The sequence below is a fragment of the Lycorma delicatula genome, chromosome 9 (assembly GCF_047948215.1).
Source record: "Lycorma delicatula isolate Av1 chromosome 9, ASM4794821v1, whole genome shotgun sequence".
Classification (NCBI taxonomy): Eukaryota; Metazoa; Arthropoda; class Insecta; order Hemiptera; family Fulgoridae; genus Lycorma; species Lycorma delicatula.
The window spans coordinates 131502999-131530434 of NC_134463.1; the positions used below are offsets into that span (position 1 = coordinate 131502999).

A 27436-nucleotide genomic window follows, 5' to 3' on the forward strand; every position below is an offset into this window, starting at 1 on the left:
CGTCTTCCCTTTCGTAAAACTTACTGATGCCGGTTGAACATCGCAACTGCATCAAGGAACCCCTATGCGATCTGACAATGCGGATCACGCCACATTGACTTACCGCTTGTAAATGGCCAATTTTCCCCTTGACTTCTAAATTCCAACTCGGAGTCCCGAGTTTTGGCTACCGCCCCTCCACCCAAGAGCAGGGCAGTCGTACATCATATGTACATTCAACTGGATCTACCCGCAGACACAAAGCTCATCAGTTGCCAGGCGGAACTGGTACAGATGCTTTTTAAAATTCACATGGTCGGTGAGCATCTGGGACCCCGTTGCTCATAAAAATGATATTGAGGCGTACCCTCAATTCAGAGCCCTTCCCTTAGTTGTGGTGTTCCATTCATGCTGCTATGCTTCCATCACAAGGCTCTAGTCTCTTCCGCAAGCAAGGGATGGGCAACTGTGCGAAATTTAGATCCGGTGCATTTTAATCACCGTTCCGCTCTGGTACACGCCCAACCCGAAATCGCATGGCAAATCCTTTGCCTCCCGACCTCTTCGCAATCCTCAGAAAAAAAAGAGTTATTGGTGTGAGAGTTAATGTAGACGTAGGTTTTTGTATACTATAGATTTTATTTTGTGAATACGTATCGTAAAGTTTTATAATAAACAATCTCTAAAAGAGTGATCGGTGTAAATAGTAATATAAATAATCAACCGGATCTGAGGCCCCATATGATATACCGTGCTGGAAGACAGGATGGAAACTGTACAACAAAATGCAAGTGATATGCGCAGTTACGTAAGTTCGAAAGTAAAAAAAACATTATAAATAACGGGTGAGACACTGAAACAAGAGATTATAAACACGGTTTCTTCCGATAACATTCGGCAACAAACGATTTTTCTACGATTGTCAGACCGATGAACGGCGTGTGTTTGTGATCAAAAGAGTTCTACAAAACTGGGGCAAAATTACTGATGCAAACGGTTTTTTTGACGTCCACTTTGATATCTATCGGGACAGTGGAAAACCCTAGTCGTCTTGCCGTCCTTACTCGGTTTCAGTCGGATTGTCGAACGCTGGTGTTCGAAGGACTCTTCATAAGGATTTACACATCTATAAAAAATTCATTTAGTGTAGATGACGACCAATTTGGTTAGTTCTCTACGTGATGCAGTCTTTCTCTTTGTACGTTGTTTGAGATAGCCTGAAAGAAGATATGTTCCTGATATTAAGCGTTTTATCGGGGCTCCACTACGTCTTCTTTTATCGCTTTTCAGCCTTTGGCCCCATGCTGTAAAACTTGTGTTTACTGTTACCGGTAGCGATATATTGCTTCAACAAGTACAGCGTGCCTACGTTCACGTCGTCGGGGCTGAAAACGATAAGTTGCTATCAGTCAACCTGCTGCTGCGTAGTGTGTTTCAGAAGTACCACTGTCGGGTAAATAAGTTTCCTTTGTTTGAATCGTATCCCCATTTTCATAGGTTCGTGAGGCCAGTAAATTTGCTGATCCTCTGGCAAGTACGGGAAGCGATTTCGCTCTTACATCGCCAATGGTCTATATTAGGAACTTTTAAGCTTTGATTTTTTCGAGCGGGGTTGCGTGAGAACAGGCGGCCTTGCTCAGAATAACAGCCAAACGTTCACCTGCCTTGCAGTTGATGTTAGGTTTCATTGAAACTGCAGCTGTAGTTGTATTGTTTTTAATATGCTGCGATGGAGCAATCCGGGGGAGATTGCTTCGAGGACTTGGTTGGTATAGCCAAGGACTTCGTTACCGGTGACTCCTTCCTGCCGAGAAGGTCACTAGGCAGGTCTCCGCCGAGACCACGGTTCTCTCTTAAGAAGTCACGGAGGTCCCCACGAGAAGGGAAGCCCTACCCTCTTGTGCACTGGCGGATTGCACGAAAAATTTGGCCAAAACCTCTGCGTCGAGCTGTACGGGAAAGACTTTGATCGGAACCGTGAAGGGAGAGCAAGGTAGTGGAGGACGAGCCAAGGCTGAGAGGCAGCTCCTAGCGAACTCGAGGGTGATGAAGTAACAGCGATGCGGTGGTCGACTCTGTCCCGGAGGACGCCGGGGCGAAACCTCACTTGAAGGGGCTAGCTTGGGATCCAAAGGGATAGGGCGGATCGAGGGTATGCAGTCCGCATAGGCCAATATATTCTGAAAAAAGGAGTCGATTATTTCCGTCAAGTTTAGACAGTTGGTCGATTCGTACTTTTCTGAATGTTCCTTGATGGTTGCTAAACTGGCGTTGAAAAAAGAAAACCTCCAGGGTGCAAACCGAGCCCTTGATTCAGTCGTTTCTCGACTGTCGGGAAAGGTAGATCAGGTGATTGATGGAGTTAAGGACTTCAAATTGGAAACGGGGAGGGTCCTTGGCGAGATCCACACTTCTCTAATACGGGTGGTGGAGAAGGTAAAAAAGCCTGTCTTTTTCGCTGCGGTAACAGCCGCACCGTGGTTTAAGCAGGTTAAACCCCCGCCGCCAGTCTAGGGCCGGCTATCAAAATTAAGTGGGTCACCGTCAATGTGGTCCCTGTTATGCCTAGCCCTAGGCTTCGTCTACGATGACGGAACTGACTGGGAAAAGATGCTGGACCCGCGGAAGGAAAGGTTTTATCCAGATTTCCTAGGTCACGAAAACAAGTGACCGTGAAGTCGTCTTAGAGGTTGTTAATGAGCAGCAGGCGAAGCGGCTGCTGGGGGCCGACGTACTTAGAAAGAACGGGCTGAAAGCTCACTTGCTGGCCTAGCAGAGGCCGCAAATATTGTTCTACGATTAGCCAAGGGAAACGAGGATAGAGGAGCCCGAAATCCTCAGGGCTATACACAACAAACTCCTGTGTTGGATATGGCTGTTGAGAACTTCCTCAAGGAGACCGGGGTGGTCCGGCAGTTAGGGCGGAAAGACGCCTCAATGAGCCACTGGATAATTGAGATCTTGCCAAAGATCCGGCAAGTCTTGGTGGCCGTGGTCGGTTCTTCCTTGGGTGGACCTCTTGCAGGATTGTCGACCATACAGAAGTACCTCAGTGCTTCAAATGACAAGGCTTTTGTCACTATTCTCTCCTTTGTAGACCACAGTTAGAGATGTGTGGTCATAGAGCACACCCGCAATAAGACCGTGCCTGCAAAGTGCGTTCCCTATGCCTGCCTTGGCGAAAGGCTTTGATGGCTGACACCGTGTAAGAGGCAAACAATGCAGGTCTCATGACATAGCCCGGGCAAAGATTGTCAGCAATACGGTGTATGGCGACGCCTGAATTGGGGGAAGTTTTCGAAGACGGTCGTCATCTTGTTGAACGCTTGCGGCGGGGGCAGTTAAACCTTTATCCTTCCCGGGCAGCCACCAATGAAGCCATGAGGATCCTTCAGGAGTACGACCTTTAGGTCCTCTTGGTACAGGAGCTGTACACGGTCGGGGATAGGGTGGTCGGCATCTACGGGGTTGATGTTCAATCTCGTGGGGGGCGGCCGCTCTCTGCGATCGGGGTCGGCTTCGTCTCGTTGGGTGTCTACTGCATGCCCCAGTTTTCTGACGAGCGGCTCACCGTTTTGCGAGCAACGAGGGATACGCTCGATGACGTACTGGTATCGGGATACATCCAGCTTGGATGGATATCGATTACTTGTTGGTGAAGTTGGGGCTGATTCTGGACGGTCTTCTGGGCATCAGAGTGCTCTTGCTGGTCAAGCCTCCGCCTGGGGTTCACCACTCACTGACCCCAGAGGTGCTGGTATCGCACAGTTTGTTGAAGCCAGGAATCTCTACTTGCTTAGTGAGGCAGAATACCACTGACTTTCTCTTCCGAATTGGGGGAAAGTTACATCGACGTCACCTTGGTGTCAGGCGATCTGCTTAGATGCACAAGTAGTTGGACTGTCTGGCCCGGGGCCAGTGTGAGTAATCATAGGCTAATAATCTATTAGATCGCTTATGGTGTCGGTCCAGATTTTGGACGCTGTAACCTAAGGGGCCTGGATTAGGACAGGCTGCAGCGGGAGTGTGCGGCTGCCTTACAGAGCTTGTAGTGGCGCATAGGGAGGAGGTGGAATTAGTGGCGGGCCATCAAAACTGGCTACGAATTGTTCCTAAGGTGGCCTCGGCCAATGGACAGATCCTGAGGTAGTGGCCAGTCCGCTGATCGCAGAGTGCCTGGAACCGTCATGACCGCTGCTTCCGGGGAGCCCTCTGTTAAACGCAGGCGGAAATTCGAGAAAAGGTTATCTGTCCTTAGCGTGCTGCGCGCAAGAGTTAGGTCCGCTAGGAGAAGATACCAGCGTCGCCCTCTGACGGGGATTTTCGTTGATAACGTGCGCGCTGTGGGTCTGCGGATCTATCGGCGCGCCCGTTATGAGTACGTTCATACCATCAAGGAACCAAACTCTAGTTTTGGCAAGACTTCATGCGTGAGCTGCAGCGCAATCCCTGGCAGCTCGCGAAGTCATGTTACCGGCCAAAGCCATTGCACGTGCTGTACAGTGTTCGATGCGGGTTTGGTGGTCGTGACCACACTTTAATACCTGGCGACTTACCAGGCGTTCCTGGATACTCTGTTTCCAGATGCTCCGGAGGGTGAAGCACAAGTCGGCGTTAGGACGGGTGAGACACCATTCCCTGACGTACGGGCTATGGAACCCGTAGATATAGACCGAGTGGTTTCTCAAATTGCACTAAGAAAGGCACCGGGAATTCACCAACTTGAGCCGGATATTTTTCACCATCTTTTGTAAAGACTGTTCTCCGGGTGCCTTAGCTTGTCTTTCTCCGGTAATCGGTACGTTTCTGTAAAGGCTGGTTGTGGAACGGCTTTGGGAAAGCATCACAAACGGTTTTCTAAATCGAGGCAAATATGGCTTCATTGAATGGTTTGGCACCGAGGATATCATCTTAAATTATCTTATCGAGGCGGAAAGCTCTGACTGTAAATATGTTTTGGTAATTTTTTATTCATAGAGGCAGCATTTCTTTCCTTTTGTTAGAGTTCTGTCCTCTATGAGGTGGAACACCACAATGTCTCCGAAGCCCTGCAGGCCGTAGTGCGACACTACTTATCTAACCGCACGGCTGTGTTCAAAGACGCGCACCTAGTTGTGGAAAAATCCGTAACCTGGGGAAGCCCGCTGGGTTCCGTTTTCGATCCCTTGTGGGATCTGGTTTTTGACGGATATCAGGGATTTATATTCCCGGAAGGAGTCACGGCCCAGGCTTTCGCCGATGACCGTTCCCTTTTAGTTCGTGGCAATTCACGATCACAACTGGAAGAGCGCATGCAACCTTGTCAGCTGCATGACCGATCAAAATTTAAAGATTTCTGTGCCCAAGACGAAATATATGCTTCTGAAGTGCGCAGACAAATTATCGTAGTCGAAAACTCCACGTTAAATATAAAGGCTATGTAATCAGCCTAGTTAGCTTTCATAAGTACCTAGGTGTTTTGTTTGATGAGAAGTTTCTGTTTAGCATTCATACTAACAGGAAGCGGCGGACGCCGTTTCTGGGATGCAGAAGCTTAGCAGGATTGCTCGGAAGGACTACGGGCTGTCAGGCCATCAATTGTACTTGGTGTATCGAGGTTTCGTTGAGAGCATGACCACTTAGGCGGCGCCCGTTTGGGCGCATGGTTTGATAGGAATAGAGCTCTTATTGTAAATTTAAGGAGTGCTCAGCCCATAGCTTTGATAGTATGCACTGGTGTTTTTAAAACAACCTCCTAAGAGGTTCTATTCTATCGGGAAAGACTCCCAGTAGATTTGGTGGTGAAAGTTCGGGCGGCCTTGTTGAGATTGCGAAAAAGTACGGAGGCCGAGGTATTTGGAATGCGGTTTCGAACCGGGCTTGTACCGGATCTGAACGGTGATCACAATGCACCGGAGCTAAATTTCGAACAGTTGCCCATCTCCCGCCTGCAGAAGAGGCTTCAGAGCCTGGCGATGGAAGCAAAACAACAAGAATGGCACACCACGACTAAGGGATGTTTCTTGTATAAATTTATACAGGACTTGGGCGATGGTACGCCTGTAGTCGGTTTGTAAGGGCAACGGGAGCCCAGGTGCTCAGCAATCATGTTAATTCTTCATAGATTCCCCCTGGCAACTGATGAGCTGTTTATTTGCGGAGAGGTCCAGTCGACTGACCCGCTCTTGGAGGGGACTGAACTCGGGCGGAGGAAGGAAGTTAGAGGTCAAAAGGATAATTGGCCACTCGCATACGGCAAGTCAATGCGGTTGGAGCCCCATTGCCGAGGCCTTGATGCAGTTGCGTTGTTAGGGGAAAGACTCTCCGCACTGCTGCAGGAGGCTGCCTTCCAGAAATGGCTGGCCAGTAGGAAAATGCCCTAAGCGCTGTAAATGGTGGACGGGTACTTGCTGGCATTTAGCGATCTAGGTGTGGCAGCAAATTTTATATTTATGACAGTCGTATATTATAGTATAGACGCGGTGCGCCAACCCAATTTAGTTTAATACGCCTATATGACAGGTGAACGGCTAGACACAAAGCGAATGGTGTATTGTACCGTGCTTACACCGTTCACGTTATTAGATTGGCTCTAGGAGCCAATCTCGGTTAGGAGACCGGTTTTAACTGTTGCGAGGCAGAGACATTTGGTCCTATGCTTTACGGTGACCGAATGGGGTAGTGGTGGAAGTAATGCCGAACTAGCTACCGATTAGGTTTTATAAGATCGATTCCAATTTGTGAAAATGCTACACAGTAACGTAGCGGTACCGGTAATTCCGGATGCTGGTGCGAGGTAATACAAAAGGCTTAATTTCGTTAAAGCCCCAAGTTTATTATTTCTCCGAAAATATCGCAAGAAAGTGGAATGTATAACAACGAAACTGACCGATTTTTTTCTAAAATTTAGGAAGCGATGAAGCTGGTCAGAAGCGTAATTACCGGAAACTACCAGCAGGCTGATCGAATTCGAGAACGTAAAATATCAAAATATAAAGATTCCTACAAAACTTGTGAATGGCAACGTCATTATCGAATCCAAAAGCACTGACATTTTTCCCGGTGATGCGATTCACTACGAAAGGTTTTATTCGGTATAGAAAAGTGCGAACAATATTATTATTACTATTACGATCTCAATCCGTCATAATAAGCGGTGTTTCGGAAGCCCGTGTTGCGTTTGTACAACTGTACCTTTCGTCATAATAAGCGGTGTTTCGGAAGCCCGTGTTGCGTTTGTACAACTGTACCTTTCATCATAAAGGGTCATTTTCAGTTGCATTTAATCTTTGGACTAGTTCGTAAACACTCGATAAAAATATTCCCGCTCGTAAATCGATTAATATTGAATTCGATTTCCTAGACCTTGAGACTCTACTAGCAAGAAAAATTAACGCGAAACAGGAGAAAATTTCACAGTACGAAATACACAGTACTTAACGCACGCTATTTTTTTTTTTTTATTTGCAGGATAGCTACAACAGTATAAAAACGCAATACGACAATATCGGGAAGTAAGCTTAACAGTTTAAAAAATTATATTAATTGTAATAATCTTTGCTACTGACTCAGGAAGGGCGTAAAACAGGAAAATAAAATGGAAAAAAGTAAAAATTATGACTTACCAAAACCGCTAGATAAAAGAAATTAATTTTTCTTCTAAAATAAACCTCTAATCGATAATAGGAACAAGGAAATTAGATATTTTTGTTATCGATTGCTTACGGCATTCAAGGATAACACCGCAAAAAATCTTTAAGTCGTTAAGGAAGAGATCGACAAAAAGCGTACGATTATTATAAGCTTAAATTTATAACGATTATCCTTGTTTTTGCAGCGTGTAAAAATAAGTTTTTGAATAGAAATAAACGATCCCATCGAATTTGAAAACCTTCTTCGTATGACGCATAAAAACCGAAGATCGTACCCGGAAGAAAACGAGTATTAAAAAAACTTCATCGATCGGTAATATAACATTTTTATGTAATAAATAAATGCTTGGAAGGTAAAATAACCGACGACTTCCTTTTGAACTCCTCGAACGCTACAAAGGAGCACAGTTCTACTAAACAGACTGTTTTGCCCGCATAGCGCCAAAAACGGAATCGAATCGGCCTGACCCCTTTAGCACTCACCCGAAAAAAGAAGAAATAAAGCGTAAGAAAAGAGGAAAGGAACAATTCCTATCGGGATAGTTTATCGTTTTGATTAAAAATTCGATGCGGTAATGGAAGGTTCAATGAAACGTAGTTTGGATGAAGAGAAGCTATGTATGTACGGTCTGTGCAGACACACAAACCAAAATGTGTGAAACAGTCGCACACACGCACGCGCACAAAAAACCGATATCATAAACGTAAATTATTTTTAGAAAATGAATATAAAAAATTCCACAAAAATACGAACGTAACTTCTCTTAAGCTCAGATGGAAAAAATACAACGTAAACTGCATATATTCCGTTTAAAAATACAGTGGAAAATGTGTGACATAGTATTTCGTGCAGATCGTTTTGTAGAAATTCTAACGGAAGACGTGAAAAATCGTCCATCACATAACGTGCAAATAAATACCAGAATTACACGCACAACGATTCTAGTAAACACGTAAGATGATAATTACTATTTTCTTAACGCCCTGTCTGTGATTATTTTCATACGTGAAAAAAACATAAGTGAAAACGTTTAATATTAATAAGTCTTAAATGAGAAAAAGCTAACGATCCGGCAAGAAAGTAAAAGTATATATCCTTCTGTAAGAGAAAGATAACGACTACCGAGTTGTCTGCAAGAGAAAAAAGTGCGAATAAGAAAACAACTTTCGTACTTTTTAAGAAAAAATATATAGTAGTCGACCGTATAAACATTTTAATCGGAAAGGCGGAGACGTGTATCGATTATCCGTGAAGAGTAAGGCTTGAACTAACCGTCGAATAATTTTTTTTTAAATGTACGGTCGAACGGAAGACTAAATAACGATACCGTGACGTTCTTCCCGTTTTTAAGTAAATGTAATCGAATAATTAGAAATGACCTTTAAAAAGATTCACGAATAGATTATTTCCCGTCTCGCTACAACTATAAGGCGATGACAAGATCGGCAGTATTCCGAGTAGGAAAACAAAGATTACCGAAAAGGCATCCGTGTATACGCCCGAGCTCGGCTGTATAAAAAAAAAATACGAGATTCGTTCAACGGTTTGGTAATGCCGATCTACACTTCGTTAATAAAACAGTAAAGGACATGCATAGGAGATGAGGTCGGTCGACGATGCGAATCGACACACGATAGACCAGACCTTGCAAGTGCAAGGCGACCGATTATAAAAAATAGTCTACCGGGAAAAGATCCGCTCGGAACGAACACCGCGACGAAATATAAACGCTACGGTATAAATAAACCAAAAATTAAATAAAAAAGATATAAAAATCAAAACGAACAAAAAATCGCGCCGTCGGTTTCCTTTGTCGGAGTCAAACGTCAACGAAACTTGAATTCGACACGCGTCGCCGTCTTCCGAAATTCGAGATGACAAGCTGTGTGTTCCCGAAGGAAAAATATATTCGTCCAAAATGAAAATAAAAACGGATCCGTTTAAAATAAAAGAGGGTAAGGAATCTGAAAAAATACTAAGACGAATTTTTAATAAAAAAAAAAAAAAAAAAAAAAAAAAAAAACATTTATCTTTTAAATCGTATAACTTTTTAAAATAATAGCGGTATCGGTCGAAGAAAATTTTTCGTTGCACGATCTTTACATAACTCGAATCGTATTATCCGCCGTCCGCCGGACCCGGGTTCTTACTTCGACCGTATAACTTCTACGGGATGAAACCGAGGTCGGTACGGAGGAAGTTTCAAAATTGAATTGATGCGATCGTTAAAATTTTTTCTAAATTATATTACTTTTTTAGCCGCCCTCTAACTCGCTTTTTAATATCGACTCGCTAAAAGAAATATTTTTCTACCGAAGCCGATTAAGGTGTATTAAAAGCTCGGAGGATTTTAAAAGTCAAACGCCGCAGTAGAACGATTCGGAATAAAAACGTAAGTATAATCGACGAATCTTTTGTAAATGAGGAATCACAATCATATGCGTGGACCTCCTGCGCAGTATGTCGATTTCCCTCGAGTAAAATCTCCCTATAATTCAAATTTTTACTTAATTTTCACCGAATGAGCTACCGACCTATCAAGGAGTTGTACATCGCTCGCAGAATTTTTCTTCGTAAAGATACTAAACGTTCCACGGCTTTCTACTCGTTTACACCTTTCTTTATTTTCCTAATAGAAGATTACCGCTACGTTTGCAGCTACAGTTCTCTACATTTTTCTGGGGAAACCCTATTAAAAACTTATCCGTTTCTTCGTTTTCGGTTAAAAATTCCAACGCGTCAGAAAACCCTTCGCGTTTTTCACTGTACAATGTACAGACGCTTATTATCGACGTATTAAGTAAACGAAAAAAATATTAAACGATTTTAACTTTGTGCGTTACAAAATTAAATATATTTTACTTTTGAAATTTACACTATTAACTTCCGAATGTTAACCGCCGAACAGTACATCCTGAGTGCGCGCAATGAGAATCAATATCGAACTACAATAACATTATTGCGTCTGTAATTAAAACGAATCGGTACTTTATTTCGAACGTATAAATATACGGTAAACGTGAAAGCGATGCGTACGATTCAACGGTTTGAAATTTATAACCGGATTTGAGTACCGTTATCGATTACCGAATGACGTCCGTGTCTTTTTTAAGAGATTACAAAGTAAACGGTACGCTGTAATGATAACTATTCTACCTATATAAACAATAAATATATCACCAGGAAGAACCCGCTCGGTCGGTCTAGTGGTGAACTCGTCATCGCAAATCAGCCGACTTGGAAGTTGAGAGGTCTAAGGTTCAAATTCTAGTTAAGGCGGTTACTTTTCCGGCGTTTTTGGTGGTTGGGTTTCGCTTAACTACACATCTCAGGAACGGTCGAACTGAGACTGTACAAGACTACACTCTGTTTACATTCGTACATATCATCCTCGTTCAACCTCTGAAATAATACCTTACGACGGTTCCGGAGGCTAAACGGAGAAAAATATCACCGACAAAAATCTTTAATTACGAATGACTATTATTATTTTTCGTTTAAGAATTTACATAACAAATCGTATTTTTAAAACGGCAAAATTATAACCGTCTTCTAATTTATTTAAAACGAACCCTTTATTCCTCTCTTTTAACTTAACCGATTCCAATTTACATATTCGTTTATTAATAGAAAGCGATTATTTAATTTATAAAATTTCAATAAAAACAAATTTCTTATTTTAAAAATGTTATAAACATATTTATTTATTTTACAGGTTTAGACATTTATTAGCGCAACGTAAACGTTAAAATTTAATACGACTATAACGGATCTGCCCGTCTTCGTAGCGGAGCGGTAGCGTTTCTGCATTTCATCTGGAAATTGCGGGTTCGAGTCCCCGGCAGGAATTTTTCACTCGCTATAAAACTTATCGTCGTCCATCAGTAACCGTTATCGGACTTGAGCCTGTAGTCGCTGTGCAATTAAATATATCTTATCGAAATCAATTCAGAATTTGATCGTCTGGTACAGCGGCATTATATTTTAAATATACGACAACAACAAAATAACAGAGTTAAATCTCTGTTAACCGTATTAAAAAATGCATTTCTTAGGTTACAAATGTTTATATCCGTTAAAAGTCTTAGACGCAAAAACATTGGGCTTCGAACCGGTTAGAATTGTTATTCGTACGAATTAACGAACGGATAAAAATATTCTGTTTAGCCAAACGTTTGCGGCGCAAAACAATAAAAATGTAAAAAACCATAACGGTAAGCGTTTTATCGACGAAATTAACCAGAGCAGCGACGGGGAATCTGGACGGGTAGTGTCGGCGTGATGAGGAAGAGGCGTGATCTTCGACCGCCGACCGATTTCGAAATATTACTGTAGCGACCTTGTGTTAAGATTTCGGACGGTCTGATTTTAATATTTCACGAAACAAACTGAAAATACACCGGCCGGGAAGAAAGAAATGCAGGTGTTTTACTTAACCGACTCTCTTAGCGAACCGACCGACCGGTAAAGCGTCATCTAAATACCGCTAATAATAATAACCTACACATTCGTCTGTACGCGCGCCACGCGAGAACGGCTAAAACGATTTTAATGAGACTTGTAGGATAGATTATTCGCTAGCGCCGAATGCGCTTTACCGATCGAACTAGGGCGTGTATAATTTGTTAACGTTTGAAGTAAGACGATCTTTTTAAATTATAAACGGAACCTTATCGACAGATTTTGCCCAAAAGTACCTGCGAGGGCTAAATAGTTACATATTCGGAAGGACAACGCCACACGGTCGTATAGGTGACCGATAGTTAACCTTAAGACGCGAATGCGCTTCTTATGTGTTTAAGGCGTTTCCTGTTAAGAAGAAAAGCTATCGGTCTGTGTTCGAACATATACTGAACCGTTACCGATGTCGAACGCACATTGGATTTTTATTTGTCGTTAAGTCTCGAATGCGGATCGACGATCAAACCACACGCGTTTACACGATTTAAAAAATATATCCTGTTACAAACAAGCGAAAAAGGATAATTCAACACGTTTATTATAATACGTTAGAAAGAGCGACAAAAATCTCAGTTTTTTTTTTCTCTAAAGGTAATCGATGTAATTCTAAAATACGGAATGTATGATACATTCAAAAAGGGATTGTTGAACGACGGTAACAGAGACTGTGAAATATAAACCGTGTAGAGAAGTTTTGTGAGCAAGAGATAATACTCGTACGGGACGGGAGTACTTCTGCGATGAATGCTAGAAAACTGTTTAAAATTCTTGAGTATATATTTGCGATCGATTATCAAAGAAAAGAAATAAACCCGTGCAGTAGAACGTCTACTAATTCGGTTTTAAAAACTAAAACGCTCGTAAAAATGCGGTATGTGTTCTTAACGCAAGACAAAAACATTTTAATTAGCGTTAAATCTTGTTTTAATTTTTTCCATTAAAAATTCATACTCTGTAAGAAGAACGTAATTATTATCCTGATTTTCTGATCCCCCTCCGGTAATAAACACCAGTCGCATCAGAATCCGATCGTCCGAAAGTTTTATGGATATTAACACCGAGCGTACAAACGGTAAACCTGATACGTCACCGTCGAATTCGTAATTTAACAGGGCCGAAAATTCACTCGATTCGAATATTCTGAAACCTTACGCTTAGTTTCGGTCTGATTTTATTGTAAATGAAAAGTTTTAGACCGGTCGATCGAGAAGAAACAGTCGCAATTTAAAGGTTATCGCTTCGTCTTCTACCTGTTTAGAGGGAACGGCAGTAAGTACAGGTAACCGGATGCCCCGAAGAAAACATTACACCAGAGATCTAATTATAATGTGCCGGTAAACTAAACGAAATACCCCGCTCCCTGATTTCGTCTAAGAAATTTAGGACCGTCTGCTTCTCATTCACCATTCCCCTGCAACGTCGCATCTCATACGTCTACGATTTTCCTCGATTATCGATTTTTGCCTTCGTAAAATGTTAATTCGTGTTTAAAAATGTTCCTCTTTGCTAACGTATATACTTTTGTCGTTCGGTATAATTTATTACGACTTTGACGCGGTTAAAAAAATTAAGCCAAAAATTGTGAACAACTATAATCGCTTCAACCGAGACCGATAATGTTTACCGCATAAAGAATCGCTGTGGCAAACAAAACGATGCCGCATCTACAACGCCGAATTTTACTCGGTGGTTTTAGCTACACTAAATCCGGGTAAACGACCGCTTCACTCCTAATCAGCCGCGAGAAGCCTCCTGCGTGACGGTCGGGTCATTTCTATCCGTTCCGTTTCGGGGCGTAACACAGACGTCGAAACGTTTCTTTTCTGCACGAAGCACTCTTTGCTTATGCCGATTCGCTATTGATATTTACGATATTTTACGATATTCCTTCGAAATCTCCTCGCCAAAATAAAATCGTAAAGGTAATTCGTTTAACATTACGGATGAATACTTAGATTCAAAAAAAAAACTTTCATTTAATTCTGTACGATAATCTAATGAAAAAAATTTCAGTAATTAACGAAAAAAGTTAAGTAATTTCATTTATGCGGAGAACGTACAATAACTTTTTTAACTTTTTACTCCGTTACGTAACGAGCACAGGAAACATTAAATAAATTCGCTACGTACAGAAAAAACCGATAGAAACGAGTGAAACGCTCTATAACAATAATGTAATTATCACGATCTTAAATTTCGTCGTTTTATGGAAAATTAAAAAAAAAAATTTTGCAGTAATTACACGTCCTATAAAATATCAATAAACGGATTACGGCTTCTCGTGTTAGTACAGAAAACAATGTAGAATGTAATAATACACGTGGTTACTTTATTATTATGATAATTAATTAATTCGGAAAACAAGGGTAACAAATTATTGCGATTAAAACAATTTACTTACATTTTTATTTACATTTTATTCTTAAATCGATTGTTATGTTAGAACGAAAAAAGAAAAAATATATTACAAAAATCGAGAAAAAATTACAAAAATCTGAATTTTAGAGCTAATAATATATAAAATAAAAAAAAAACGTATTTCAGAATAATGACTTAATGGGCTTATAAAACTAACTATACGAATTCTTTGAAAGGTTTGGAGTCGGAAAAGTTTAGGGATTGACATTTCCAGAAGGGGTCATGGCCCAGGCTTTTGCCGATTACTATCTCCTTTTAGTTCTTGGTAATTCACGATCACAGCTAGAAGACAGGGCGCAGGCTGCCTTGTCAACCTCAGTGGACTGGATGGACATTCAAAATTTAAAGTTTCTGTGCCCATCCCAATTCCGTAAGGGAAAACCTTGTGACGTTTCCGGTCGCCACACCACCCCCTCTCGTTAATAGCCCTGATGGGCTTTAACGATAGTTGTCTTTCGCCCTCCAACTTTTTACATCGCATAGTAATAAGCCAGGCCTCGTTGGGATGCCTCCGATGTAAATTTCTCTGTAGACGTTTACATCGCTGATTTTTAAATTCAGTTTTTGCCTTCGCTGCAGGCCTCGTTCGATTTCTGTGCTCAAGACACGTTCTTGCTTCTCAAGAGCGCAGACAAATTATCGTACAGTCGTAACTCCCATATTAAATACAAAGGTTGAATAATCAGCCGATTTAGAGTTCATAAGTACCTACGTGTTTTGTTTGATGAAACGTTGCTGTTTAGCAATCACATTCGGCAAGTAGCGGCGGACGCCGTCTCAGTGATGCACAAACTTAGGAGGACTGCTCGAAAAGACTATGGGTTGTCGGGCCGTCAAAGGTACGTGGTGTACCGAGGTGTCTTCGAAAGCATGACCCCATACGCGGCGCCCGTTTGGGAGCATAGGTTGGATATGAACAGATTTTCTTCAAAATTTAAGGAGTGCCCAGCGCAGAGCCATAATTGTATGTACTGGTGTTTTTAAAAAACCTCCTACGAGGCTACCAGCGTATTGGGAAAGGCTCTCCCAATGGATTTAGTGGTGACAGTTCGGGCGGCCATGTGGAGATTGCGAAGAGGCCGGCCGGGATGTCGAGGTATTTGGGATGCGGTTTCAAGCTGGGCCAGTACCGGAGCGGAACGGCGGTCACACTGCACGGGATCTAAATTTCTTTAAGTTCCCCATCTCCCGCCTGTGGAAGAGGCTGCAGAGCCTCGCGATGGAAGCATGGCAGCTGGAATGGGAAACACGACTAAGGGAAGATCCTTGTATAAATATATACAGGATTTCGGGTGATGGTATGCCTCGAGCTCGTTTTTATGGGAAACGGGTGCCCGGGTGCTCACCGAACACGTTAATTTGAACCAATATATGTTTCGGTTCCGCCTGGCAGCGGATGAGCTGTGTCTGCGGGAAGGTCCAGTCAAATGATCACCTGATGTTTGACTGCCCTGCTCTTGGGGGAGCAGAGTCCGGGCCACCCTGGAACTTGAAGGTTAAAGGGAAAATAGGCCACTCACAAGTGGCGAGAGCCGCATTGTCGGACCGTGTGGGAGTTCCTAGATGCGGTTGCTTTGTTCAACCGGCATCCGTAGTTTGCTTAAGGGAAAGACTCTTATAGCATTCCCGTAGGAAGCTAACCCTGAGTATGGCTGATCACCAGCTAATTATTATGGCTCCAATCGTTATGAAATGGTGGAAAGGTGCTTGTTGGCATTCAGAGACCTAGGCGTGGCAGCGAATTACTGACTAGACGAAATAAATTGAATTATGAATGTCATATATTGTTAGTAGTGGACGGGGTGCGCCTACCCCATTTTACACACATATAAAATATAGCATAGCAATCCTAACATAGCTCCTAGAGCTTACCTAACAGCGTGAGCGGACCAACCGCGCGGTGCTATACACCAACGGCTTAAGTGTCCTAACCGCTCACTTGTCTAATATTTGCTAAAACGGGTAGGCGCATCCCGTTAACTACTAAAATATATATATGACATCGCTGTCTTTTGCAATAGAATCACATGGGCGGCGTGATGATACGATTTGTGTGAAAAAAGAAGTAAACGTACACCCCCCTCGTCACACACTCTTTCTCTCGCGCGCGCGCGTGTGATGTCATTTTTTAGTGTAAATGTTTAATTAGAAACACGAAAATCGTACCGGCCCCTCGGGGGCGATATTCCCGAACTCTCAAGGCTTTGAAATCTTTTTTGAAAATTTAATTAAGTTTATTATTAAGCGATTTGTATGATCTGTGTACTAGTCGTGTTATATCTTTGCCGATGAGTTTTAAAGCCGATAGATATGCTCCATAATGACCTTAAAAATTGTGGGGGGATCGTATTTTATTCCCTCGACTACGTTTCGTTTAATCTAATCTACGCGGTTCCATTTCATTTCTAAACTTTATCTTAAAAAAAACCAAAGTAAAATTAAAAGAATATGACTTTCTGGGCCTTCTTTGACCTTAATTTTTGTAAACAAGTTGTATTAACCGCGCAGTAACCAATTTTTCCTCGTTTTGTTTCAGTTTTTTTGCCGGTTATCGGTCATTTTTTAGGTAATAGCTATTTTACTCGTAAACAGTTATTTCGGAAAAAACTGATACGTTTGCTTCCGGTCAGTAGTATGTAAGGGTATCCATTGTTCCACGGTCGATGAGTCGGTGCTATTTTGAACAAAACATTCTTTAGGTAACTGCTTTATTTAAAATTGCTACTCAGAAGAACGTACTGGACATGTTGTTATAAAAAAACATAGCGTCCCGTATTGCGGGTTGCTTATCGTAAAACAAGCCCGTCTATTAGTAATTATTATTTCTTGCGAAAATTACTATTGAATATCGACTTTACTAACCCTAAATATGTAAATACATTTTTTTTTTGTACCGATATACCTTTATCCGCGATATACTAACGCTTGTTTTTGATTTCTGTACAAATTTTCCTACCTACTAAACGATCTAAATTTTTTAATTTTAGAGTAAACGTTCACGACAAATAATTTATGGAAAATCGGTCGATGACTGCAATGCCGTTAATCAAATGAATACGTAAATCGGATGACGAAAATAAGACAAGCTTTGATGTTAGACGATTAATCGGGCGTATAAAAGGGACCCCCTTTTTTCCCCCATATTTACTAATATGCCTCGATGAACAGAGTTTTGTTAGCGTTTCAGTGAATAAGGTATAATAGAGTTTCGTACGGAGGACCGTGTACTAATCTGTGTACGGGCCTTCACTGTATTGCGAAGCGGTTTTTTCCACTCTGTATTTATTAAAAATGCGCAGGAGTCTGCTGAATCGAGTCGTAGATATGATTATGGTTATCGTACATCAGTGTGTAAGTGCTTTGTACTAGTGTGTGCGTACAGGTGCGACTGTATGTAGGATGTAAAGTATGTTTTGTCAGTGAACGGTTTTAAATTTTCTGTGTCGTGTATTTTCTTATTTATTAGGACTTATTTGTAGTTCGTAAAATAACTTCAGTAGTCTTTTGGTTACATCATGTTCGGTATAAAACACAAATTAAAACCGTAAGGTGTGCCTTTATTTGTTTTAAAAGATTTTATCGTATTATTTTATTGTAATAATAAAATTACAGCGTTTTAGTAATTGTTGTTGGTACTGCGTGTAGGTTTGTTGATTTAAAAAAAAATTATTCTATTTGCTTATTATTCATCGATAGGAAAAAATGATGCGTAAAATTGAAATATTTTAGTATTTAAATAGTTTTATCGTTTCATTTATCAAATTATGCTCTAGGCTTTTTTTCTGCGGTAGAGTTCCTTAAAGCGGTGCAATCTTCTTACGTTAGGTTTCCCTTACGCAATGAAATTCAGTATTTCCCTCAAAACACATTTCGCCGAGCTTTAAGTAAGACTGAAAGGACCTAACTAAACGAAGGAACTGAACGAACTACCTACCCGTAGACGGTAAAATGAGTTCAGCACACAACACGAAACGTAAAAATGAAACAAAACTAAGGACAAAAACAAAACATCAACAAAAACAGAATCAAGAGAAATTCAAGCAGAGCTCTTGATCCCCTAACCAATCCTTTCCTTTGCTAAGTACACTATAAAACTCTCCGCTAATGCCCCTTCGGCCTGGCTCCTTCAGTTCACACGGAGATCCAACGCCGACCCGATAATATCAAGCCGGCAAATGGTCTCCGTGCGCATTAACTCTTACTTCGAGCACTCGTAAAGAACACGGTAGGTGTCATTCAATTGTCCACAGCGAGGACACATCCCAGAGTCTACCAGGCCGAATTTCTGCAGTCTATCCCTAAACGAATCATGGCGGAAAGAAATTGCGTGACATATTTATTAGGATCTACCCAAAAGGCGTCGAGCAAACCGACAATATTTGGAGAGAGATCGTGCGTATAACGCCTACCCTCTGTCTCATCCCGTCTGGCCTTCCGCAAGGCATTGCCGTGTCGTTCGATTTCTCGAAATTTATTCCAAGTCAACTCACCGGACCTCTTAGCAACATACTGCTGCTGTTTCTCAGACGCAGTCAAGTCTATCGGTTTCACGCCTGCAATCACCAATACTGCCTCCCGTGAAATAGTACGGTACCCACCCGTTACCGTTAACAGTTTTAGGCGACGCTGGCCTGCCATCGAAACACGGAACAGCCGACTCACTGCCAAGCGGCCTTTGAGGAGCATCGTGGTCTTTTCCGGGCTAAACGTCATCTTATCAACAAAAAATGACGTTTAGCTCCACAGCTCAAGCATCTTGCAAGCCCGAGCGGCTCGGAGTTCAACCTCCCTCCGAGAGCTTCCTTCGACCGGCAGGAGCCCGTTGTCAGCATAAGCCACGATGCAACACTCACCGGGCAACCTCAGCCGCAGGCGAGACTCAAACTTCACCACCCACAATAATGGATCCAATACGCTGCCTTTGGGACATTCCTTAGACAGCGTCTTGCCAACCTCACGGCTGCCCTGGTGGAGCAGCACATCCCGATGACTGAAGTAACTCTACATAACTTGCAATTCACTTACAGTACATTCTCTTTTTTAGCAGAAGGCTACTCTAGATTATTAAATGCTCCGGAAATTTCCAGGAAAATCTCCAGAACATATTCCGTCTCACCGGTCGTTACCGCACTCATCATTCGGAGTATGGCGTCCTCAGTACCCTTTCCGGGACGAAACCCGTACTGATTCTCCATCAGCAATCTTTTCAAGGTTAACCTCTCGTTTATACGCAGATTCCTTTTCAGAGACCTTGCCAGTAACTGGAAGTAACAACAGAGGCCTATACGATGAACGAACAGCAGGATCCTTGTCGCCACCTTTAAACAACAATTTCACAATCTCCTTCTTTCAACACACAGAGAAGCGTCCTCCAAACAACAGTTTATTAAATGCACGTGTGACAACTCTCACATTCACCCCATCCGAGCGAACAAGAAGCTCCTATGCTATTCTATGAAAGCCTGGGGCCTTACTCCTACCTAAACTACAGGTAGCTTGACGCACCTCAGCCTCGGTAATCTCCAAAGACACTGCACCCCCGCGGAACTGAGCGACCTCTCGTCGCACCTGCAAATGGTATGCGGTCTCTCCGACTTAACTATTATCAGGCAGTAAATCGTCTAATAATTTGTATAAAATCTCAGAAGTATCCGAAATTACATCAAACCTGATCGAGAGAGCAGGTTTTGAGTTCATTAAATAGTAGTACACCGATGGGAATGTCACTCGTGGCATTCACATCGGTGGCATCCTGGCCAAGGTGGACTGGAATGTCAAAAGCCGAGGTTTCAAAAACGACCTTCAATAAAGCCCATAAGGGCTAGGAACAGTGGGGGCGGTGGAGGGAGGGTGTCTTCTCTTACGGGGTCAGGATGATACAAAGCAAATCCACAGGAGTAGGAGAGATATAAGAAATGAAATAATCTTTATATTATTTGATTTCATTTACAGATCGTTATAAGTCTTGTTATTAATACATTACGATGTAAATTTCGCATAATCACTAAGATGTAAATTTCAGTGCGCTAGTCGTATGTTAACCTCAGGTAAAATAACATCAGCGGGTTCTTTTTTGACAACGAATACATAGGTAAAAATACTTTTTTACTTTCTTGTACGCAGTAAAGGAAGTATTGTGATCGCGAAAATTTCGGTTTTCAGATTTCAACGGAAATATCCATTTAAACCATCCCGGAATCCATTTTGACTAGTTTCGGCGGGACGTCTGTATGTACGTATGTATGTGTGACCGTACGTACGTATCTCGCATAACTCAAAAAACGATTAGCATATTCATCTTTTGTCGTTTTTTTTTTTTAACGTGTTATATTTCTTTTTCTTGTATGATTTTTTATTTTTCATTTTTATTATTTACCTAATAATCCATTAATAAAAACCGAATATTTTACACCGTAAGGACGAAATTTGTAACCGGTATACAGGAATTCACTAAACGGAATAGTTTAATTTACACGACACACCAGAAATCTGAAATTTTTGTTAATCGGCAACTCACGAAGATACGAGTAATCTAGTAATCTACTAATCTAGTAATACGAGTAATAAAGGGACTTTTACTCTATCCTAATATTTCACGCAAGATTATTGGATTAATAATCGTATAAATATTTGATGTTAATATTTCAGTAATCGTGTAACTATCCGCTTTATTAAAGAATCGGAGGATCGTATCTCGCTTTCAAGTTTAAATGAACCGCAGAAAAAATGCGTATATGTAATTTAATGGGTCTACAGGGAAGTTATGTGGTGTTCACATCAATTTTTATTTTTTTAATAACCGAAAATGTTTTGCCATCAGGGACATGAGCGAGTGATTTAATGTGTTTTTGTATTTTTTTTTCGTAGCTTGCTTACGAATTTCAAAGTAGATAATTTAGTCTGCATCCTCTGTTATATCTCCTTTCATCCTCTTTCATTACTTCTTTACCTTCTTTACTACTTTTTGAACCAAATTAATGAACCTAAGGTGAATTAAGTTCCCTCTTTATCAATTGTGTTTGCATTATTTATATCAAACTGATTTTCAATATTTTCTATAATATATGTGTCAAAAGTTCATTTTTTTATTCCTACAGTTGTAGTTTAATTTTAATATTCTTTAAAAATAAGGAAATAAGTGTACGGTTTGTTTTATATATATGTCATCAATTTTTAAAGTTTATATGTTGGACTGTATTTTTATTCTCTTATTGTTATTATTGTTGTTGCGGTAAGCAGTTATTGTTGTAATGATGAGTTAATTAGTGTAATTAGTTACATTATAAAAGATGATAAATACATAAAAAGTTAATTTATAGCAGTATTTGTGGTTGTAGTTGTAACCTAAATTAATTAATGTGTAGTTTAGAATAGTATTTATAGCGGTAAGAGATAGAAAAAACCGTCTTTTATAATGGTGACCTTTTTTTAATCGTTTCATCTTTGGTATAGTATCCTTCCTTCTTCTTTTATTGGACGTCTATTTTTATAAGCTTTTATAATCAAATCTTTTGTTCTATCGTATGAAAATCAATGAAATTTGGTACACGTGTGTAACTTCGATTGCAATACAATACTACGGTAGAATTTGGATATGACCCGCCCGCACCCTACCCCTACGCTAAATTCACGCATTTAGTTGAAAATTTTCATTTCTCATCAACTATCGTATCAAAATGATTGAAATTTGGTACACGTATGTAACTTCGATGTGTAAAAATAAATATTTTTACTTTTTTTTTCAGTCTTCATAAACAAACAATAATATTCAGATATAAATATTATTAAGAATATTTTATTTGGATGTAAAAAGTTTATTGTTCGTTAAGACTAAAAGTAAAAAATAAAAAAATACAAAAAAACAAAAATATATTTGATTACATATAAAAAATTATTTTTTAAAAAAGCTTTTATTTAACTAATATTAATATTAACATTAATAAAAAAACGAAACAGATTAGAAAACCCTCTAAAAAGTAAAAAATCAGAATTAAATCAAATTGAGAATTTTAAACAAAAAAAATATAATATATTAACAAATATAAAAATGCACTGTAAAGTAAAAAATAAATTATATAAATATCTAATAAATAACCGATAAATAAAAAATAAATAAATGTAATAATTATTAAATTTTAAAATTAAAAGTAATGAAAATATTTAAAAAAAGTTTAATTGTTTTTATTAACAGAAAATAGTTATGTAATAAACATAATAGATGTATGCTATTTAATGTAGGTTATAAGATTATAAAGGATGAATTAACCGTAAGCAGGATTTTGGACAAAAAAAAAATGTTTTGCATCGGTATGCGTATTCTGGAATCAGAGAATATTTTGAAAGTAATTGTGTAGTATTTAACGGTTCTGAAACGCAGGCATCAAATGTAGTTGAAGAAAAGAGGGATTTAAAATGTAGAATTAGATATGTCCAGCTGGCTTTTATACTTGTACATAGGTGTACGTGTACTTGGAAGAAACTAAAATTCAATCGCAATTTTTCCCTACCTACCCCTAATGTTCTAGAAACGTTTTAGGCCCAAAGTATACCGGTAAAATAGAGGTGTTAGGATCGTATCAAAAAATAACCGTACCTTTCCTCAGACTTGAACTCCGGTCTTGTGACCTCATATAACGGTTTAAATAACAACATCAGGTGTCCTCTTATATCTTTATGGTTCCACTATATCTTGGAAAGTGCATCATCTTGGAAATTTAATGATGAGAAATGAAGTAAAATTCCTACAGCCGTAGCTGTGTTTAATAAACTGGTTCCTGTAGATCACAGAATTAAAAAAAAATCATCAGGTGCACTCAGGCATCACTGAATGCTAACTACTCGTCTTATTAAAGATTTGAGATTAATCAGAGGAAAGTACATTTAATACAGTTTTAAAAGCCAAGTTTTTATCTGTGTATTTTCGAAGTATAGTACATAAAGAAGGTGCTAGCAGACCTCCGGTCTCTCCGTTGTGGCTCAAGTAAGAGAAACTTTTCAGAGAAACCTGGGTATTTAGACTCATCATGCGAGTTTAGAACTGAATACCACAATCAACAGTCGTTAAGGTTCTGCACAAGCACCAAAATCTTCAAAATTCATTTGGTACATGCAGTTGAAGATTGCTATAAACCACGATGTTACAATTTTGCTGTGGACATTCTTGATGAACTGAAGGAAGAAATAAAAGTAATCGTTTCTCACAGTTACCTTACACGTTTCTGGCCATAATTGTCGGATTTGGGATAGCTAGAACCCTCATGGGATTCAACAAATACATCGTGGTAGCCTGAAAATTAACATTTGATGTGTGTTTACTGCTTATGAAGTGATCAGGTCATTCTTTTTTGCCGATCCAACGGTTACTAGTGCTAGTTATATATTTCGACATGTTACCGGAGTATGCAGTCCACAAAAAATTGAACATCGACATCAAGATGGTTTACTTCCAACAAAATGGTGCACAACCATACTGGGGTTTACATGTCAGGGAGTACCTACATGAACAATTTCCTCAATATTGAATCGGCTGTGATGGACCGATTTCCTGGGGCCAGCTTGATCTGCTGACTTTACGCCACTCGATTTATTTCTTTTGGAGGTTTGTCAAAGACAGGTGTACGCAATGTAGGTTGTCAACATCAATGAACTACTCAAAATTGTAACTCAAAATTGTAATTAATGGAACTCCAGATATTCTTTGTAATAAATATAATAATTTTGTGCGGCGTAAAATTGCGTATTGTCTAGTATTTTAAGTGCCACAAAAGGTGCTCGTATGGAACTTGTTTGAAGTTAACAAGTATTTTAAACAAAACTGTTTGGAGTGCCCTGTCCAACAATAAAACATCCATGTACATACATTGTTTTCTTATTCTTTACTAACATCCCAACCCCGTAGGGGGAAGATACCCACCTTGTGACCTTTACGTGGTCACACCTCCCCCCCCCCCCGTTAGAAGTCCTGAGGGGCTTTACCGGAGGTCTCTTTAGACCCTCTAACTAATTACATCTCACAGTCATCAGCTAGGCCTCGTTCGGGATGCTACCGATGTAAATGCCTCGGCACACATTTGCATCGGTAAAATACAAATCAGATTTCGCCTTCACGTAGGCCTCAAACGAATATCACATCCGACCTAACATGATTCCCTCAAACTAACTGACCGAAACCGTGGAAGCGCGAACCCCGCGTCTAGTAAAGATTTGACAACACCGTTCGTGACTGTGAATGCCTCAGAAAACCAACGAGTTTAAAGTTAAATCAGTGCTACACTCCTACCGATCAACCGTTTTACGCAACATAGAAATTCAGATCTACGACCGATTAAGGTAACCTAACAAGGGGAACGCAAGCTCATTCCGGTCGGCGCAGGAGCCGGGGACAAACCCCGAACCCCCACCCGGTCGCATTATGGTGTCTCGCGTGGCATTACCAGGTCACGATCACGACCGCCACCGGCGGAGGGAAACCACGCCCCGGTCGCACGGGTTAACATACCCGTGTGACTGGGTATGACCTTCTTTGGTCATACCACGGTGGGGTGGCCGTAGCCACCCCCACCAACGGAAGCCCCAAAGCGAATCACAAACAATACCGATATAATGCCTAAGCCGGAACCCTAGCCACCCAGGATCCTACCACGATCGAGTATCTCGATTAAACTCCCTCTGCAGACCTACACTCCGCAAGGGCGCGAAGACATAGAGGACGTGATCCACTGTATCATCAGTTACATAATCCGAGCACTGACTCGAATCCGCCAAACGAAACCTTGCCAAACTCACCCGAAAGGCACCCTGCCCGGAGAGAAACTGTCTGATATGCTGATTGGGGGAGACCCATCCGATCGCACCTAAATCAGACACTATAGGAAATATACTATGCGTGTAGCGACCTGTGGGGGATTCGTCCCACCTGACCTGCCAAGTCGTAAGGCGCCGTTCTTCAATCTTCTGCTTTTGTTCTGACGTCAATAGTTTATTTACCTTGAAAATGTAGCGTTCCTTACGCACATTAGCCAACATATCTATTGGTTTGATTCCAGCTATAACACAGACTGCCTCCCGCGAGACTGTTCTATAACCGCCTATAACAGCCAGTAAGAGGAGTCGCTGGGCCCGCAGAAAAATGTCCGCTCAATACCTAAAAGCCATGGGGTGAGCCCAAACAGGCGCACCCCACGGCTTTTAGGAACCGAAAATTCACATCAGTGATAACACCCAAGTATTTTTGAGTCATAACATACCGAATGGGGAGACCAGCCATCCGGACCCGGATTCGTCGGGTAGCAGCCAATCTGCCCTTAAGCAACATCATTGTGGTTTTCTCTTGGCTGAAAATCATCTTTGGTTGGAGACATCATAGTCGGAGTGTCTCACAAGCATGAGCTGCTCGGAACTATACTTCGCTACGCGAATCCCCTTCAATCAGTAGCAGCGCGTAGTCAGCAACAGGGACGACACGACAACCACATGACAACCTTAAACGCAACATCGAATTTCAAAATCCAAAGTAGGGGACTCAGAACACTGCCGTGAGGGCATTTTTTAGTTAAGGTCTTACGAACCTCCGAGCCGCCGTCACTCAGGGAAAGGGTCCGGTGGCTGAAATAACTTGAGGGCACTTCTAGTTCATTTCGTGTACACTTACGCTTCTGCATCTGAAACAGGGCAGAGGGCTACCATAAGTTTTTAAATGTTGCGGATATGTCCAGAAAAATTCCTAATACATATTTACATGGACTAGAGGAAGCATCCATCACCTTTAGTATGGCATCCTCAGTGCTGTTGCCCGGACGGAAACCATATTGCTTTTCCATTACCAAATGGTCAGTGGCCAATCTAACATTAATACGCATATATAGGACTTCTCAATAACCTTGCCAATCACGGGCAAGAGCGTTTAGTGGACGGTAAGAAAAACTAACAGTAGGATCTTTGTTGCCACCTTTGAACAACACCAAGTCTCCACGCTTCCAACACGCCGGAAAGTGGCCAGCGAAGAGCAACCTATTATGTATTCTAGTTAGACTAAGGACTACTGGAAGCTCTCGGACAAGGAGTTCCACTGTGATACAATCATATCCGGGATCCTCGTGTCGTGCCGTACTGCAGATCACCTGGCGCACTTCCGCCTCAGTGATCTCAGAAGATTGTAAGTCGGTCTCGAAAACCGCGACTTCCCGCCTGACACGCCGGTGGTATGAAACCTCACCTACCATAGTCTCATCCGGGAGCAAATCATTGAGCAAAATGTTAAGGACACGATCCTTATCAATTACCACACCCTCGCGAGTTGACAAGACTGATAAGAGGACATCTTTCCTGCGCTTATTTTCAAGGGCTCTATACACAACCCCCCCAGGGTCTCTATTCTCTTGCTTCTGAACGAAGGAGCACCGGGAATTACGCTTGGAGAACCTAATGCTATGAAATTAACTAGCCCTCGCTCTGCGGTAATCTGCAGTTAGGGCCGCACGCCGATCGGAATCACCCTCTCGTTGGGAACCTCTTCTTAGTCGGTTCACAGACTGCTTCATTGCTGTCAGATTCCAGAGACCGCCAACCAGATATACGTTCCCGGCCGGTGTCTGTTGGAATAACGGCTTCAGCCACCACCACCACAGAAGTGAAATTTTCTGCCAGGACAACTAATCGCAGGCCATCAAGGCCCCGAAAAAAATCTCCGGTCTGGAAAAAACAAAGAGGAGTATTTTTTATTTACAGCTAAAATACACTGAATAATTTAGATCATTCTGTATTTAAGCTAGGCAACACAAAATCATTTTAAAATAATGTATTTTAAAATACATTAAAAATTAACCCAGCACATTAAAAATGCCCTGATATCCGAGAGATTTTGGGTAGTAAAGGCATCAGCTACATGTAGGGGGCTACCTGGAGATTTCATCCAAACGGGGTTTGTGTTTGTACTGCAGTTCTTCTT

General features: G+C 41.2%; 1 protein-coding gene across 1 annotated transcript in view; it reads left to right on the plus strand.

Annotated features, from left to right (window-relative positions):
• The window catches only part of LOC142330161 (prominin-like protein), a 231974-nt gene that overhangs the window by 56116 nt on the left and 148422 nt on the right, over positions 1-27436 (plus strand). The window lies entirely within an intron of this gene.